The 18,956-nt window shown below is 39.0% G+C and overlaps 1 protein-coding gene across 1 annotated transcript in view; it reads right to left on the reverse strand.

Annotated features, from left to right (window-relative positions):
* The window catches only part of adgrl2a (adhesion G protein-coupled receptor L2a), a 126,480-nt gene extending 108,529 nt beyond the window's left edge, over positions 1-17,951 (reverse strand). The window contains exon 1 of the mRNA XM_084675532.1: positions 17,387-17,951. The gene's annotated coding sequence lies outside the window, so the exon portion shown is untranslated. The remainder of the gene's footprint in view (positions 1-17,386) is intronic.
* Between the last annotated feature and the right edge of the window lie 1,005 nt (positions 17,952-18,956).

The raw sequence follows: 18,956 nt of genomic DNA on the forward strand, positions 1-18,956 counted from the left end.
TGACCTATTTTCAAAGACACAGACCAACCTAAAAGTCCATACAGCTGCTGCCCACAAATGAATGGTTTACATGCTCCATTGCACAATGAACATGAAGCATTGTCTCACAAACAAAGACAAGAACAGGAATTTTATGATTCAATTACATCAATTGACTTGTTTCAAAGTGGGTGGATTGTGTGACTATATCATTTGATTTACGTTCTCTGAAAAAACAGGTTCAGTCGGTTTCAATCCCCATGCTCACTGCATTCTGTTTAGAGTGATGAAATAAGACAGCAGCATTCAGACTAAGCTCTCTTCTAAGTCATTACAGGGGCATTAGAATATCTTCGCCTGAGTTATACAAAGGATTGTATATTGGATTGGCTCATCGAACATACCCATATGAATTATCAAGGCAGTGGGACCCTGAGTTGATTACTTCAGACTGGGATTGTGACTCACTTTGCACTTTGATATAGGGTAAATCAAAAATGTAAAGATGAGTTACATCTTCTTCTTGAAAGGAATGATTGTCCCACAAAAACACTGGGATTGTAGTATTATTTGTAAGTATTATTTTCTGAAAATTAAAAAATATATGTTTAAATGACTATAACAACTCTGTTACCCTTTGCTACAAAAAACAAACAGCTAAACTTTAGAGGCATCAAAATATATATTTTTAAGCACTGTATTATCAAGTGTTAATATAGAACGTGATTGTAATATTTTTATTCTCAGGATATGTGCTTTTTCTACAATAAATATGTTGCCACTAATCTTCCAAATAATCAGTCTTGGTATGATAAAAGACTACATTTTAATGTAGATGGCTTAGTGGCAAACTTATCATCTGTCACCACCCACAGTAGGACAGCCGATACAGCAATCACTAATTCTACACCTTGTGTATGTTTAAAATGTGTTTGCTCTTCTGTTATAACAAAGAAGATAAAACAAACACATGGTGAAGTTATCTACCTGTCATAAGGCACCCCCCCCCCCACACACACACACACACATACATACACATACACCTAAAACAAACCCTTATAGGTTGACCAATTTTGTGTTCTACAAGCTGTTCTACAAATTTATGTCTGGGTCACACCGTTGAACTGGTATAAATAGAGACAGCATGAGCTGGAGATTTGCATCTAAGTGTCTGTGCACAGGCAATCCACTGAAGTGTGATTGCCACAGTTCCGAGTTCTACAAAATAACAATTGGAGTATAAGACTCAATAGGAATATGGAGTGTGATATGACAGCTCCATGCAGGGAGTGAGCGTAATACCTTGACAATTGCTCTTTGTTAGAAGGGATTCCCTTATTGGAATAAACCAGTGCCTCTGGTTTCAAAACGTTTCTTGATATGAAAACACATTGACACCAAAATACAGCATTAGGCCACAGCACAAGAACATTATCTAATTGTAAGACTACAGTTGCTTTAGCGAAGGTAATTGTTTAAAAAGACTAAACCCTAGATTATTTCCTGTGGTACAAGCAAGTCTTGGCATGAAAATTGTCTTAGCTAACATATGCGGCAGGATTAGTGTCTTTCAAGAGTTGCCAGAATGTGTAATGTAAAATGAATTAAATCTTAGATGCTACCACCATCCAATCTTTAATGATAACAGTATTGTTGTATGGAAGATTATACATGTTTTGAGGGCAAAGGTCCTTTTGATACACACCCATTATTATACATGTACTCTTTGTTGCTGTTATAGGCTACCGCAACATACTCTGCAATGTAGGCCTAGTGGTGGGCCGTTATCGGCGTTAACGTGCTGCGTTAACATGAGACTCTTATCAGGCGATAAATAAAAATATCGCCGTTAATCTATTCTCAATTTGGGTTGGGAGCTGGGTCTATACTACGCAAGCTATAATGACTTTCACCTTGATATTTTAGCGCGGATGTGTACCTAGCCAAATTGCATTGTAGGGGGCGAGAACCAGTCTTCGTACCTGTGTGTATGCCTTGTGTATGAAATGACCACACCAAACGTGACATGCTAACATGGATGCAGCTATGAAGCCGCCGGGTTTGCTTCAGGGAAAATTTATTTTTAAGAAGCTTCCCAATGGAAACCTCGACAAGACAAAGGTTGTTTGCACTTTGTGCGATGCGGAATTAGTTAACCCTTGTGTTCTCCTCGGGTCATTCTGACCCATCAGTCATTGTGACCCACCGTCGTTTGCAACAACTTTACCGCATACAAAAACAAAGTGAAGCATTTTCTTTTAACCGTTGGGCTGTCTCAGACCTCCCACATTGCGAAGGTTAAAATAAAAAAACATTTATTTGCTTTTTGTATTGGGTAAAATTGGGTAAACACAACAATGGTTCGTTATGAACCTTTTGGTCATGTGACCCGAAGGCAGCACGAGGGTTAACTGTACGAGTTCTTCCAGTCTTAAATACCACCTAAACGCAGAGCATCCCTTAGCTAATGCGAAAGATGCCGGGCCATATGGTGAGCGGAAAGGGACATGGATAACCTGCCTAAGGAGACTGTCGTTTGACATCTACTTCTGGATACGTTGCTACGTCGCCAGACCTATTTATGGATTACGTACTTGTGGATAATGTCGTCGCCATAATTTTAAGTACATTTCAGAGTAAATTTATAGGGAGTTAGGTGGCTGGGTCAGGTGGCTGAGTGATTAAGGAATCGGGCTAGTAATCTGAAGATTCCCCGCCGTACCAGATGACGTTGTGTCCTTGGACAAGGCACTTCAACCTACTTGCCTTGGGGGAATGTCCCTGTACTTACTGTAAGTTGCTCTGGATAAGAGCGTCTGCCAAATGTAATGTAAATGTATAGTTATAAGGTTTTTGCCATTCATCATTTTGGAGCTAAGTTGCTACGTCTTCGCACCTACTTGTGGATAACGTACTTGTGGATAACGTCGTCGCCATCACCCCCTGACGTTTGTTGTGAGAGTAAAACTCCCCATATTGTGATATTGTTTAACTGCCCTGCTTCCTGTATTCATGGTCCAGTCTTTTGAGATGCTCAACTTGAGTGTATCAGACATGTGCATTTTATAGGTCTATAATAAATACGTTGAATTTATATTGAACTTGTAGCTACTTGGTGATTCACTTCATTGACTTGGTACTTTCACAGCAATTGGGTACTATCTAATACATCTTCAGTTTTAACCCTGTAAGTTGTGAATTTAATGGTAAAGAATCATGTTTAAAGCAATTACAATAGGCTAGTGACAAATACACTTTGGTATCATGTTATAACAGTTTGCTAGGTTCTGTTAGTGTAGTGTCCACACAAAAAATGAAAACCTTCACTGATGGTCTGAATATGTTTAATTTGCTGTCTTGCACTTCTACACCAGGGGCTAATTAGAAAAGTGTAGTCAGAAGGCAAAATTATCAATTAAAACTTAAGACTACACTGTTGCCACATGTTGAGAAATAACCAAATACAAGCAATATAACAAATGTAATGAATGCAAACTTTACAAGCACCAAATACACTGTATTGTGGTCACCTAGACTATTCTAGGTTGTGGTTCAGTGAAAGCACAGCTTCTTCAGTTGGCTATAATTGTTAAATACTACTTGAGAAAGCATATGTTCACAGATGTCAATAGGACATTACAATTACTTGAATGACTTGTAGTGATCAGGAGGTTATGCCTGTTCTGATGATGGCATAAACCATGTTAGATTGTTGGCTCTGTGCATTGTTTGTTTCTCTTCTCCCTGTCTGTTTCTGTGTCTTTGTTTCTGTTGCAGGATGGCAGGCAGGTAGAGGAGCTGTGATTGCTGCAAGGGTACACCTGTGATCTGTGCCTCGGTTCTTAATAAGCTGTGCCCTAATATGCTGGGTCTCTCTATTACTAGCAGGAACATCATCACTGTTTGCTTTTTAGTTTGTAATGATTCTCTACACACTCTACACTTGCACTGATCCCACATCCACTCCCTACACTACTAATTGACATGACCCCTAATTTACATCCAACAGTTTCTTTGTAAGCCCTTTTTATTGAATAAATACACTGTTATCCTTATTTGTTGTGCCTTGTCACTGCCTGAAGTACCTACGTATCTATCTATTCTTCCTTCATATATGAACCCGGTTATGACAGCTTTAAACAAGCACTGGTTGGCTACACACCTCATTCCGGGCTTATACAGATGTGTGTATTGGCACTTTGGAAGGTTTGAATGATTATATCCACATATCAATGTATAATTATTAAATGTCAAAATGTTCAAAATGTGAATAGCCTACAAACAATTAGCATACTACAGGCTAGAGGCAATTCTAGGTTTTAAAACATGCTCAAAATGAATACTGGATCTTAAAATTGATAACTAATCATTAGAGTACAACAAGCCATGATAGAACATACAACTCTGACAGCACTTTAACATGTTCTAAAAACCTTTAATCGTTTGTGTACATTAGTTTGAAAATGTATTTTTTTTCATCCCAACAGTAGGGGGTGCAAAAGCACCCCCTGCACCTGTTGTAAAATCCTCTATGCTACAGGCTGTGCACAGTTGGCTACTATAGTTCTCAATAAAGACATTTTAACATATGAAACATGTAGCCTTATGCACGACTTGATTTCACTCAATAAGGTTTGACAAAACAAGTCAGTGACGGCAGCGACGTAGCTACTTAGTAGGTGTGTTGTTTGGCAACGACGGCTTAGTGACAACGTACTTATCTCAGACCTACTTAGTAGGCGTAAGTATTTTGTATACTTTCGAACATGCGTCGCCGCGACGTCGCCGCCGGTAGACGTTCCTTACATGCCGTCGCCGCCAGTCTCTCGTTGGCAGGCCCATTCACTTCCATTAAAAAAATCCACACGGTCTGGAGGCGACGTATGGTTAGGCTGCTTCTTCTCCTGGTGAGCCTAAGAATGTCCCTTTCCGCTCGCCATAGCGCAGGGGAAGAGTCGTCGTCAAACTACTATGTTTGAGTGCAACCAAGGCAAGCCCGTCAGCACTGCTCTATCAGCCAAGCTAACTAATCTCCTCGCTCACCTGGCTTGAGAAACCCGTTCTCAAAGACTTACTTTACCATTATTTGGCTTAGCACACATATTCTGAATGGCTTCGGCAGCATTCAAATGAGCCATTTTAATCTAAATGAATTATATTTACATTTAGTCATTTAGCAGACGCTCTTATCCAGAGCAACTTAGGGTGCTTTCACACCTATTAGTCCGTTTGCTTGGTCCGGATCAGTGGATGAGTTGCTACTTTGTTGCATTTTTCATGTACGCTTAGTGTTCACACGGTCCTGTTTTAAGCGAACCAACGTTTGAAAAAAAACAATGACATAAAAAAAATGACACGCGGTCATACAGGTTGTCAATCTATTGGGCAGAAAATGTGTGAGGGAAAATCACTTCCTTGTCACGAACAACAATGGAGCAACAGCAGCGTATTGCGATCGCAATGCTATCTATAATTGTTATGATTTGGTGTTGCACGACCACGTTTTTTGGGTTTCTAGTTGGTCTTTTACTCAGGATTATATCCAGGTTATCAAACCATGGGAATTATATGTTTTCGTCTGACGAGCTACCACTTTTCCATAGAACATCATGCACTTTTAGCTGTCTAAGTTTTTAACTTTCAACCAACATTGGTCCACTGTGCAATAATGACGCTTTATTTCAGTATATCACTAAATAATTTAAATTCCTCGCTACTCTAATGTGTCTCCACAAGTATCTCTGCAGTATGATCATCAGCCCATATTTTTAGTTCCTTCACTTCATCACTCCCCCACGTTTTCCCTCACCTAATTTCGCTGCTAATGAGTGGCACGGCTGTCTCCGCCAAGTGTAAATTCCTTTTCAACCCACAATGCACTACATTTAGGTTTGCTTCCTGGAATAGGTCAATATTAAGTCCAATTACGTTCAGACCTAAAGTGAACCGAACCATGGCTCACTTAGAACCGGACCGAGTCCCATCTGTCTAGGGGGACCATTGTTCGGTTGTTTGATCAGCACTAGAGTTCGAATACGTGTTCTCACCTCTCCAAACTAACCATACTTTCAGAGAAAACGGACCAAACATGTCAGGTGTGAAAGCACCCTTACAGTATGTACAGGGACATTCCCCCCGAGGCAAGTAGGACACAACGTCATTTGGCACGGCGGGGAATCAATCCAGCAACCTTCTGATTACAATCCCGACTCCCTCACCGTTCAGCCATCTGACTCCCATTCCCATTCTGACTCGAATTCCAAGATTACAGTAAAATTAATCTTGCCCACCACTAGTATTGAACCTTACCGTTCAATACATGACAAAGTTAAGCAGTTGCATTGAAATCCGTAATCAGATTGTGTAACGGATGTGTGTTCAATGTGTTCAATGGGTTTTGTCATTTATTCGCTCCTGCAAAATACAATGGAACAACAAATGGCCTTTTTCTTCTCTTTCTTTTTGCACCACAGCTTCCCTCAGTATTACAAAATTAGAGTGAGATCTACACTTTCTTAAAATACATACAAAGTACATTACATATTGTATTGAATGCACACTATTAGCCAAAAGCTGTAACATTTAGCAAATATATACATTTTAACACGAAAAACTATATCCAGAAGGGATAACAGTGCCACCTAGAGGGCCAATTAGAAAAGTGTGCGTAGGTGAGCGATTACAGAGATATCTAGAGTTATATACATCAAACAAAGGATAGCATATGTACCAGCAAAAGACAATGGAACAACAAATTGCCTTTTTATTCTCTTTCTTCCTGCACCACATCTTCCTACACACGCAAAAAAATGCTTTTTATTTTTATGCTAAGGTCTGTGAGGAACTAACGTTAGCCACATGACACAGCTCGCTAGCATAATACATTTGGCGACTAACAAGTTACAAATATTCATGATCAAAACAAAACCAACTAGATAACAAATATAATCAGTAAGTGATATGCATTACCCTCGCATTGCAAAACTAGAGAGGGTACAATTTCTGGGGAAATTGTAGGGTGTGCTTGCTTACTTGCGTTGGTTGCTTACTTGCTTACTTGCGTTGGTTGCTTACTTGCGTTGGTTGCAGGGGTCCGTATTTAAATTACATTTCTGTATATTCTAAATTAAAATGCATAGCCTACTTATTATTTATAAAGATTGCATAGATTTAAAAGCATATTTTTTTCTGCTAATTTACAACTAACAATACTAGGAGTGAAGAGTAGAATGAAATAGTTGTCTTCTCATTTCCCCTGCAAGGGGGAATGGTGATCAGCAACCTCATAGTTGAATCAAAACGAATACATTTGGCAGACCGGTGTTCAAATAGTATCATCTACTAACTGAAAATATGCCCCCAAAAACGTAAATAAGCTTGACATTTATTTAGGGGAAAATCACTCATTCATAAGAATGTCAGTGGTAGCGATCATTGTCAGTAACAAGGCAAAATGCGATATAGCCCTGCTGTGTGGAGATGCTGCCCCGGTAAATTTTAGGCTACAACTACTACTAGACTGTCTTGGTAGCGATTGCGTTGGTTGAATTCGATTTAACGTTACTTCCGTTGTACGGTCTAGGCTGAAATGAATTATTTTCATGAACAGATTGAAGTTTAGGCAGTGGCAATGGAGTTCAGGTTAGTAGTCACTAACATGTGCCGCCGTTTGACTTCCTACGTAGGCTACTGTAAAAAGCTGTGATGTTTGTTTTAGCTACTAGACTACTGTAGGCTACAGTACAGTGTTGCAGTGAGCTACACTGGTTTGAAACCACAGGTAATTTTAATTTCACCAACAAATCGTTTACTTGTAATCTAATGTCAAAATTTCGTACAACGAAAATGTATTTGTGAGGAATGTTTATTTTAACGATTGAAAACAGATGCATCATAGACCGCTGTAGTATGTGTTGCCCGAGCAACAGAGGCTAATGTCATGATGCTAATGCTTCAGTGAAATAGTAGACTACTGTTTCGGAAAGTAGATGTAACTACTTCCTTATATCAGCTTATATTGTACATTACACTTCAGAATTGTGTTTCATATCACACAGTAAAATGGGTAAATAGTTATCACCCTGGCCTCTTTCCTTGGCGTTTCTGCAGCTCCCTTGCAGTAAAGCAGTTAGCCGAGCTATCTCCCAGAAGAACAAGCTGCTAAACTAATGTTTTGCTAGAGGTAGTCACGCGATATTTTGTGACGTTAATGACGTCAGTAGCGTCAGTGACTGTGGCTAGCAAGTTAGCCACCGTTAGCTTCACTTTTGCCACAAAAACTTAATAAAAACCTAAACCGTGCAACGGAACATAAATCCCAATAGAACCAACGCAATCGCGACCAAGATGAACCTTTTGACATTGACGTTGTCTATGTAGTCCAAATATAGACTGAGCCTTAGGGTCGCAAAAATAAACAATAAATAATAATAAATATATATGTGAGATAACAATGGTTTGTGCTCGCCGAAGGCAAGCACACCCCAATTAGTGTGAGGAATACGGAGTCCTACGGAAGCTTAAAAGCCACAGAAAAAAGACTGAGAGCAATTCGGAACACTTGCGCGTTAAACAAATTATGAAAAATAACAGTAAATACAATAATTCCATGAAATAAAATTCACAAATACAAATTGGAGTGAAAAATTTACAAATTGCATTTTTAACTCTGTTACAATTGCAGCTTCTTATTGTTAGCACTGGCTGAAATGTTTCACTTTTTCTGCAAAGCTTTAAGCTGCCTTGTTCAAAGGTATAGCAATTGTTTTGGGGTAGTGCATATAGGTGTAAAGGAGGTTTGGTTGTAACCCTCTCACTAATGGTTGAGCTCTGGAGGTTACATTTTCACACACTGTTAATTTAGTAAAGATTACATGGTTAACAACAGGATTTTGTATTTATTTTTACCAAAAGCTACCTCGCTTTAACCAGGCCACAACAAAGCAAATTTCAGAAGCTCTGAACAAGCCCTCTCTCTGAGCCTTGGCTCCTTGGCTGCCCCCAGGCCTGCTGGACCTATTTCTGATGGTAATGGGTACTGGAGCTGCATCCTGTCAGAACGTAACTCCAGACTCACTAGTAATCAGCTCTAGGTGGTGAATGATGGAAATGCCACAAGCGACCAGTGCCGCTCATTGCAAGAATGAAAGTACACCGCCTTACTTTCACGCCCCTTTTTTGGTCTGTATTTTTTTATATTTTCTCCCACTGTGGCCAACACAAGTTAGTATGAATAGAACAAAATAGGGAATGACAATACAACTTGATACAAACAATACATCTAAAATTAAGTTCTTATTAATCATGCAGATAAATGAGTCCAGGGAGTTATTTACAACTGTTAGACATGCCCTTTCTTAGAACAGTATCATTCTACATATGAGAAATATTTTCTGTTCATCCCTTATTGCCTCAGCAAGAAGTGGGTAAATGTGAGTGGAATCCAAGAGGATAAACATGATGAAAAGTTAAGAGTTTTTATGTTGATGTGGTAGCTGGTACCAATTGTATTTTATTAATAGATAAATGGGAAAATGTTTAAATGTATTAAGATAGTAAAGACGTATTTGATAATACCCAATTGCTGTGAAAGTACCAAGTCAATGAAGGGAATAGTTTACATATGTAGGTGTCTGATACACTCAAGTTGAGTATCATAGAAGACTGGACAAAGAATACAGGAAATCAAGGGAGTTAAATAGTATCACAATATGGGAAGATACGAGACGATTAGCATAGCCTTCACAAGCACAGAAATAGGACACTGCATGCTTGATAGCTTTTGTTTTGGTCTTTAGATAGGGCTCCCAGAAATGGCCTTTACGTTCCATCTATTTTCCTCATTCAAAGTTGTGTGGCATTATACACTTTGGTAATATTGTGACCTCTGACCTACACTAGTGTCACAGGCCTTTCCTAGAGTCGCACCTTACAAAGAACTTACTTATGGCTATGCAGGCATAAGAAAACAGCATAATGACAGTTTATCAATGATACAACAAACGTAATTAATAGATTTTTCTCTCCTGGATATGTTCATGAGCTTAATATAGCAGGGTATAGATCAAACATTGTTTGTTATATTCAGAGCATTCCAAACAGTATAAAAGTAAAAAAGTAATCATTATCTTTAATTATTGTTAACTGATCTGTGGTTTAAGGACATACCTCTTCAATAGCTGGGCAACACTGTACATTAAGGTTACATTCATTGCCATGTACCTACCTAGCAATAGGTTTAGTAAAAATATTGCAGATATGTAGGGGTTTCTATGTCATTAATGGTATTAAGTGTTAGCAGTATAGGTTCCCACAAAAGTGTTAGAAGGCACAGTATGGAGATTGGTGCGAGTGGTAGGTAGATGTTGTAAAGAGGCAGCTGAAGATTGTGCTACCAAAACTAGACAAATGTTAACATCAACTTGTGTCCTCTATACAAAGTTTCATTTGTGTAACAACTTGCACTACTGTAGAGCTAAATACACAATATACTGTAACAACATAGCATGCGGTTCCCATGTAACCAAAAAGTTGTCAAGATGGGTATTGCTATGTAATTACATGGAAGTTAATGTAATTGTTATGTAACAGTCTTGCTGATAGTTGCCTTTTAAAGTGTAAGGCTTTGATTATTTGCCTTTATTGAGAACATTTAGCACACTCTGAGCAAACGTCAATCACTGCCTGGCGCCACATGCAAAGAACTAAGGAGTCACCATGGTCACTGTTGCTACGTTTCACCCACTGCTAAACGTATACAATTTGAACTTACAGCACAACACAATAACTTCTTGTTTATGCTTTTTACACCCAAACAAGGATTCTCCACAGTTGGAGACATCACAGGCCATTCTCCACAAAAGTACGGTTCTCAAACCAAAGTCCATTGTATGTTTAGCGCTATGTTGTCTAACAAGGCATATATCTCCTGGGGAGGCAAACTGTCAGGCCCTTGCCAGCTCTCCACTGGTGTCCCACAGGGCTCCGTCCTTGGACCCCTCCTCTTCTCTCTGTACACCACCTCGCTTGGACCAATCATCACCTCCTATGGCTTCTCCTACCACTGCTACGCTGACGACACGCAGCTGTACCTGTCGTTTCCCCGACTGATCCGGGGATCTCAGCTAGGATTGAGGCCTGCCTCACAGACATCTCCGCCTGGATGACAGAGCACCACCTCCAGCTGAACCTCACCAAAACAGAACTTCTCATCATCCCGGCTAAACCCTCCATCTCCCATGATCTGTCAACCTGGGATCTGCGACGGTGACCCCTTCATCCTCTGCTAGGAACCTTGGGGTTACCATGGATGACCAAGCTCTCCCTCACGGCCCACATTGCTGCAGTCTCCCGGTCGTGTAGATTCACCCTCTACAACATCCGGAAGATCAGGAGATACCTGTCTGAGCACTCCACCCAGCTGCTAGTCCAAGCACTGGTCCTCTCCAAGTTGGACTACTGCAACTCGCTGCTCGCTGGTCTCCCAGCATGTGCAACCCGCCCTCTTCAGAGGATTCAAAACGCAGTGGCCCGCTTGGTCTAAAATCTACCCAGACGCTCCCATGTTACCCCGCTCCTCAAATCTCTCCACCTGCCAGCTACATATTCAATTTTACCATGGTATAAAATAAAATAAAAATCAGAAAGACATTTAAATCTGCTGTTGTATTGTATGGAAAAAGGTTGTTTGTATAGAGCAGTGAAGGACAGTTACGTTTATTACACACAGTAATACTTCTATTTATGTATTTTTCCCTCTGATGAATGCTACATTTTGTCGAGAGACATTACATAGAGGCCGCAAATGGAACAAAATCTCATCATTAAGGGACAAGATTTAGATTTTAACTTTACATAGTGACAGATGTTTGTCTCAGAGGTTCCTCTTAAGTTGACCCAAGCAAAGCTCATTGCCTGTTCTATTCTGTTCTGTCAGGCAGAGAAGAATGATACGGTAAACGGATAGAGCCTCTTACAGAGACAGCAGCAGGTGCAGCAGTGACTATTGCAGTATTGTCATTGGCCCCACACTGAAGTCAGGATGAAGTTCACAGATGTAGCCACTTATTGTTAGGGTTTATAGGCTGCCCTCAACAATAAATCTTTGTCAAGAGGAGCTAATCCTGATGCCGTATCTTCTGGATATAAATATGCTCTTATTATAAACAACACCATAAACCCATTTTGGATAGCATTATTTTTAGCAAATGATATGAAATTTCTGAATTCTGAAATATTTTTTTCAATGCCCTGAATTATCAAGAAGCATTGCGTTATTTTATAATCTTCTTTGCTCTATCCTCGCAAACAGAGTTGTTATAAAGCAACGTATTTAATTAAGTGAATCAGCATTATTTTCTATTTTCTATTATTTTCTATTCTATTATCTATTATATATATTTTTAAGTCAATTTTTTTTCTCTTGGATGAAAAGGGAATGCAATTTAGCAAGAGAAATATAGGTTAGTGTCGGTTGTCAAATGCCCCATCTTTGTAATTACATGCAATCTCATATGCAAAAGGTTGCCTCAACAGAAAATCCACCAAATGTCACCATGTACAGCACTACATCCTCAGGTGGTTGTCGTCAACTTGATGTCTAATTATGTGAAACTCTCTGTACTAACGCCAAGGAAATACTTATTCAGTGACCCCAAAAAACTGTTAGTAAAAAGAACCATCTCTGAATTTGTTATATCACTTAGATTTCACACATTTTCAGTTAGTTTTAGCTAGCTCAGTTAGTTCACATTTACTTTGTGGAGAGTTCGTTTTCAGACATCGATAGTAACTATCCAGTAATAACATGCCTTTTATGGTCCTGTAAAGAACTAAACTACTGCTTTTTCCAATACTGGAATTAATTATTTTATGAGGGTGCTAAAATCATTTGCAGGAACATAATCTCCACACACCCAAAGCAGAAGTCGATGCAAAACATCAGTCTGTCACAAAGCGACTAAAACTTTAACTAAAACTTTTTTTAAACCCCACAAGCAAACAAAGACAGTCTTGACTTGAATTGATTAAAACAGTTTTGCTGATTCAGAGCTGAGACTGTATGATGACTTGAAGGGATGAAATTATTTGATGAAAGGTTAGATGAAAGTCTATGCATAACAAATATCAAAAGTTTCCTTCGAATTTGTGAAAATTAAACATTTTAAAATCTTTATTTGTCAGAAAGGAATGCTTGTAAAAAGTATAATCTATACATCAATGTCATTCTTTAAGATTACTATCAATGACGTTATTTATCGACAGCAGGCCATAGGCCAAAACAACTGTATAACTTAAAGTACAAACTTTTTCTTTTCACTTAGTGAGTCACATGTCAAGGACAATCTGAAGGGTATATTGCACACTCCTATGTTTACCAACACCGTCCCTAAATAACAGGCCTGTCTTGTTGGAAAAAGGGCTTTTAGGTGTGGATGTGATGTGCTCTCCTATAATCCAGCAGAGACATGACTCTTTCCCCTGGCAGACGTCTGTAGATCCCCACTGTCTCCCAGCCGGCCCTCGTTCGCGGCTGCCATGGCAGAGGCGCAATAACTGCTGTTGACTTAGAGCTTTGCCTCCCAGGTTCTCTTCTGTCACAGAGAAATTGAATATTTTCCCAAATTCTGTTGCCGCTGTGCACAGATAAGACGCATCCTTTTCACATACCACCATTTATGAGACAGAGCTGTGTGTGTGTGTGTGTGTGTATGCGCACGTGTGTCTTTCTATGAATGCTCAGCGAAGTGTTTGCGATGCATTTTTTATATGTTAATGTATTGTACATTGTCAGTAATACACATGACATCAATAAATGTGAAATTAATATATTTTTTAAATGTAATTACAACTTGCCCTTTTATAAAATAATGATGGTATATTATAAATATTGTAATAAATGTTCATAATAATGCATTGGCTGTTATTATAGTTGTTGTTATTTTAACTACTATGAAATTATATAATTACCCATAGTAATAAGTAGCACTACCTATGAAATTGTGTACACCTGTGAAATTACTTCTTTTTATTGAAAGAACCCTGAGAAGGCACATTGCACTCCAACACTACAATCTCTTGGGGTACACCACTAACGACACACAGCATATTCAATTTGAGAACCATCAATGATGATATCTCTTGTGCATAATCGGTCACCAGGTGTATTTAGTTTGTCACAGAGCAATGCAACAATACGTTTTTTCCGTTGCTCTTACAGTAAGTATAAATATTGTTTAGAATTCTAGGCAGAGCAGAACAAAATGAATACATGAAAGGCAAAAAGAAGCTATGGAAGGTTACTACTTACTTACTACTACGTGAATTGTCAATAACATTATTCCTTTCACCAAAAAATGTATTCACCGTTATGTTCTACCCTTCTCCATTTTTTACAACATTCTGCTAGGAGATTACTGAATTAGCCAACGTAATGTTCCACCTGCCATTTCAGGGAAGAGGGAATCCCCACTGCTGCAAAGTTATTTGGCGAGTGAAAATAAAATGTTCACACAATGGCAGAGAAGGGAACACCCTGGCTGATGGTTTAACTGATTTCCAATTGTAAAATAAAATCTGCCTAAATTCTGTGTATTCCATTTAAGGGTGAACAGTTATCCACACAGCAAGGCTCCATATTAGGAGATCCACCAAATGATTGTATCGTTGAACACAAACCCCAAAGCTGAACACAAAGTTAATCAGTTGTCTTTCATTTGTGACTAATTAGACCTCCATGTACCATCCACCTTTTTTTGTTATTGGCATGTTTACTCAGTATTTCTAGGTAGGTCAGGCCAATAATTCCCTGTGCCGTATTGTACCCATGGTTTGACGTTGTGAGCGCAAATGCAGGTGCTCTTAATTACGGTCATACTGCTGGTCCTTACATTGTGAATAAAAGCAGCCCAGCCCAAGACCAATCTGGACAGTACCATCAAAGGCACAGCAGTACTTTGACACCACTGATTAGGATAGACCAAGCACTTATCAAATTGCCCATAAGCAATAACAGATTCAAAGAATGATTTCCACCAAAACATTTTCACAGTTGGATCACTAGCCGGTATCCAGTGAGTATTTTGATAGTAAAGCAAATTAGTAAATTACCTCAAGTGTTAGAGAGCCTAGTTTGGTTGATAAACTTTAACTTTGTTTTAAATAGAGTACACACACGTTTGTATTATCGCATTGCAGTGCATGCTCTATGTTTTTTATTTTGGTTTTTATTTCATATTACTATGAGTAAAAAAAGATTAATTCTGTCATTTTCATGTGCGTTACAAGACAGAATAATATTAAAACAAGTAAGAATAGAAAGTGAGTGTTAATATTTGGCACTTTGTCCCCTTTGTCCATACAAAACAACACTGAGCTATTGAGCTATTGATCTAAGAGTGGAAAGGAACAGAGAAGCAGAGAAGCAATCCAGGCTCTGGAACATCAACAACAGCTGTAGCCACACTATAACTCTCATGCAAGACTAGTGAAACAGCTCTTTTTGGTTTGAATAAAACTATAATATGCTTAAGGACAAGTTGACTGAGCGATCCAAGTTTACTACCGTCAGAGGATGCTGTTGATAAAAAAAAACGGAAAAGCTAAAATGCGCATATGGCCAAAGCTGTTAGCTGTCCAATTTGCAGCGGTAATGGAGACACATTTGATGGTCTTTGTATACTAGTTCCATGCAGGCTTTGAAGGACTGAGATGGTTTCCCCTCTGACATGTTTATAACTATGACAGAATTTTTTGGATTGTGCCGTCTAAAATTTGGCAAATATTTTTACCAGTCAACGTGTGACTGATGAATGTTCCACAAAAATATTAAAGATTCTGGTATTTGTATTATTTAGATTCAGACACAAAGAAAGGGGCTAAAGACAGGTTACAGAGAAGAGCCCCCTCCTATTTTACTAGCTTACACTCCCTCTACCCTTTCGGCCTCAGTCAAAACTAATGGAGGACCCAGCTACAGTTCTTTCCATTCAGCAAGAGCTATGACCACTTTGATATGGAAAAATATTCCTTCCAAACAGCAAGAATTTGCACTTGCAAGTGCAAGCATTTCATTCAAGCATTTTGGGCAAAAATATGTGAAATAACATCTTTATTAGCGAGGGTCTGAAGAATAGGATACTTGTAATGTGGTCTTGGACAGCTAACAAGACTACATTTTGCATTGTCTAACCACATATTTAAAGTCGGATTCTGACCTAACTGTTAAGTCATAGCATTATCCTTATTTAAAGTAAATGTGGTTAGTAGTTTGAGCAAGAATGTCAGTCCCCATACAATATATTTCGCTGAGGAGTCTACACAAAACAATAAGTGGACCTGACTGTGCTGAACATGGTCATAGCTTTTGGGAGTTTTCGGAACAATGCAAATGTGCATTGATGGTGCACATCTCGGACCGTTCATCAGTAAGAACTTAAACAGCATTACATTAATTCCTGGTTGGAATGGCACATGCTTTTCTTTTGTAATACACTGTATGTGTGAACAGAAAACAAATGCATTTAATTGCCTGCATCGAGGTTAATCCAGTCAGGAATTTGTCAGCTTTTCGCATCAGGCGCACAACTTCAAAAAGACAAGGATCACGAATCATGTGCGTGTAGTTTAGTGGATGTAGCCAAATCTACTAAAATAACCTAATTTTCGGAGTTCTACTGCAACACACTGTCGTGTATAGACTACAACAAACTGACCCGGGTATGTGTCCCTCTCTGCATGTGGCTTTTCACCGGTTGTTAACACATGGTTGAAAAGGCGGCGTTGGTCATGAAAGTAGGCCATAGTATCTGTATTTTAGACTTGAAATACACTGAAAGATGTTTGAGTGCGAATTTTAGATTTCCTTTTATGCGTACACTCTAATGACACACAAGCGAATATGGCTTTAGCCTACTACACAATTATAACAAACTTATTGAATTTCCCTGTTCACAAAATAGTGCAATCAGGACCGAAGCCCAAGATATTAGGTTCCTACTCTCCTTTATGTCAAACATCACACAAATAGGCGTATCTGTTCCTAAAGTGAAACTACAGCCTAAATTCAAATCAAACATTGAAATAGTTACAAAAACTGCGATGAATGCCACTCAGTCTATGACTGGGAGGGCATTCATTTAAATAAACTGACGTCTTTCGGTAGGTCGTATATTTGGTTTAAAAACCTAAATGTATAAGCTGTGTGATTAAAGTCGTTAGGCATGCCTTTTCTTATTTGACAATGCAACTTTTGGTCAATGAAACAGACCAAGGATTTCTTTGTAACATTAAAATAAGTTGCTGCATGTTCCTCAACTTGTCAGGTCTAAGCCCTACGTGAAATAGACCATAAAGGGAATATTACAAAGGTGTCATCATCAGCTATAAAAAATTAAATCGCAACGCTTACCTTTCTGATTATAACCGTCGGTTTGGCCTAAATATGTTGAATTCTGGAAAATCTGTTGGACAATGGCAATGTGTTGAAAGCAGACAGACTTGTAATTGGAACTCCTCTCCGGCTCAGAACACAGGCAGCGTAGAGAGAACCTCTGCAGTTCTGATGCATGCTCCACTTATCCGGGACAGAAATGTGTTTTTTAGTGTGGGGGTTTAATCAACCGACCGGTCCCGCTTTTAGCCAATCCAATCACATAGACCGGGCACAGCTTCCATGACAATTTGCTGTTCAGTCTTAACCCAAACTATTTACTTCGAGCATTTGTTGTCAGTTCCCCGATTGTCTGCAGTCCAAGCAACAACAAGAAGTAACCAGTCTGACGAGAGAGAGTGGGAAGTGATGTGATGGGAAAATTGTATGTGGACTAGTCAGCTGCTCTCCGTGGACTGCTCTCCGTGGACTTGGTCCTTTCCTTGTTCCGATGAATGAGAGAATGGCAGTCAGCGTGACTGCGAAGTTTCAGCGTCTCGCCCGCGGAAAAGATTCCACTTGCAGCATTGAGACACTTGTCCGAAACAGCGGAGCAGGGTTCCAGTAAACAGAGCAAGTGCAGTAAGTCGAATGCAGGCTGCCTTCTGCATTAGCCGTCTGTGAATGGGTTTGCTTCAAAACATGACATGGATTCCAAATCAACGCTGAATTGGATTTGACTAGCCCAGCGCTGAAGGAACAAATCATGTGAACCTATTCGCACGTTCAACAAGAACACGTATCTGCTTTTAAACCCTTGCTATCTAAAGAAGAACAATACAAATGTTCAAGGGTCAGTTCACCCCAAAATCAAGAATATGCTTACATAGTTACTACCTATATACAAGCCTACATACATTATCAATGTTGATTGTTGATCTATATGTACCAAATCTATATGCACAGGTACATTTGAAAACTGCACTCTACAAAACTCAACAGCAATGTTTCATTCAGAAATATAGATGAGTGCTGACCGTTTATATTCTATTTCGTGTATTTCAGATAATACAATATTTTGGGCTAAATATTTTTTTTTGCAACTGCATAAACCCCAAAGTGTTGTTTTTCTGAACCGAAGATCTGTTTTTAATGAAAAAAGAATGCAGTTAGGGGTCACCCTTAAATAACAGTTGAATAAAGTTTACAATAATATTAGTGTGAAAGCATTATGTTTATCTCATGATTCAGAGATGCCATGTAAAATGTTCAGGCCTGGCTGAAGAATTTAGCTAACAACATAATCAGACAGGAGGCTGGTTTACACCTGGCTTCAATAAAACCTGCTATGAAGTGAATGCAAGTCATGGGTGAAGGTGAACAAAAGAGAAGGGCCATAGTGTTTTCATAAGCATAATTAGACATAATAATCCAGATTTTTATGGACATAAAAATAGAAAACATATGTAATGAAGGTCAACCATTGGCTGATAAACATTTGGAGAGATAATGTTTATGTAGGCTATAAGCACTAGAGAGTATAGGGTTTCTTAAAGAGGACATTTCTTAACCAGAGGACATTGAAATATTGTCGATTGTCATCTTGTAC

The sequence above is a fragment of the Hypomesus nipponensis genome, chromosome 16 (genome assembly GCF_054491055.1).
Source record: "Hypomesus nipponensis isolate SF chromosome 16, ASM5449105v1, whole genome shotgun sequence".
NCBI classification, from domain to species: Eukaryota; Metazoa; Chordata; class Actinopteri; order Osmeriformes; family Osmeridae; genus Hypomesus; species Hypomesus nipponensis.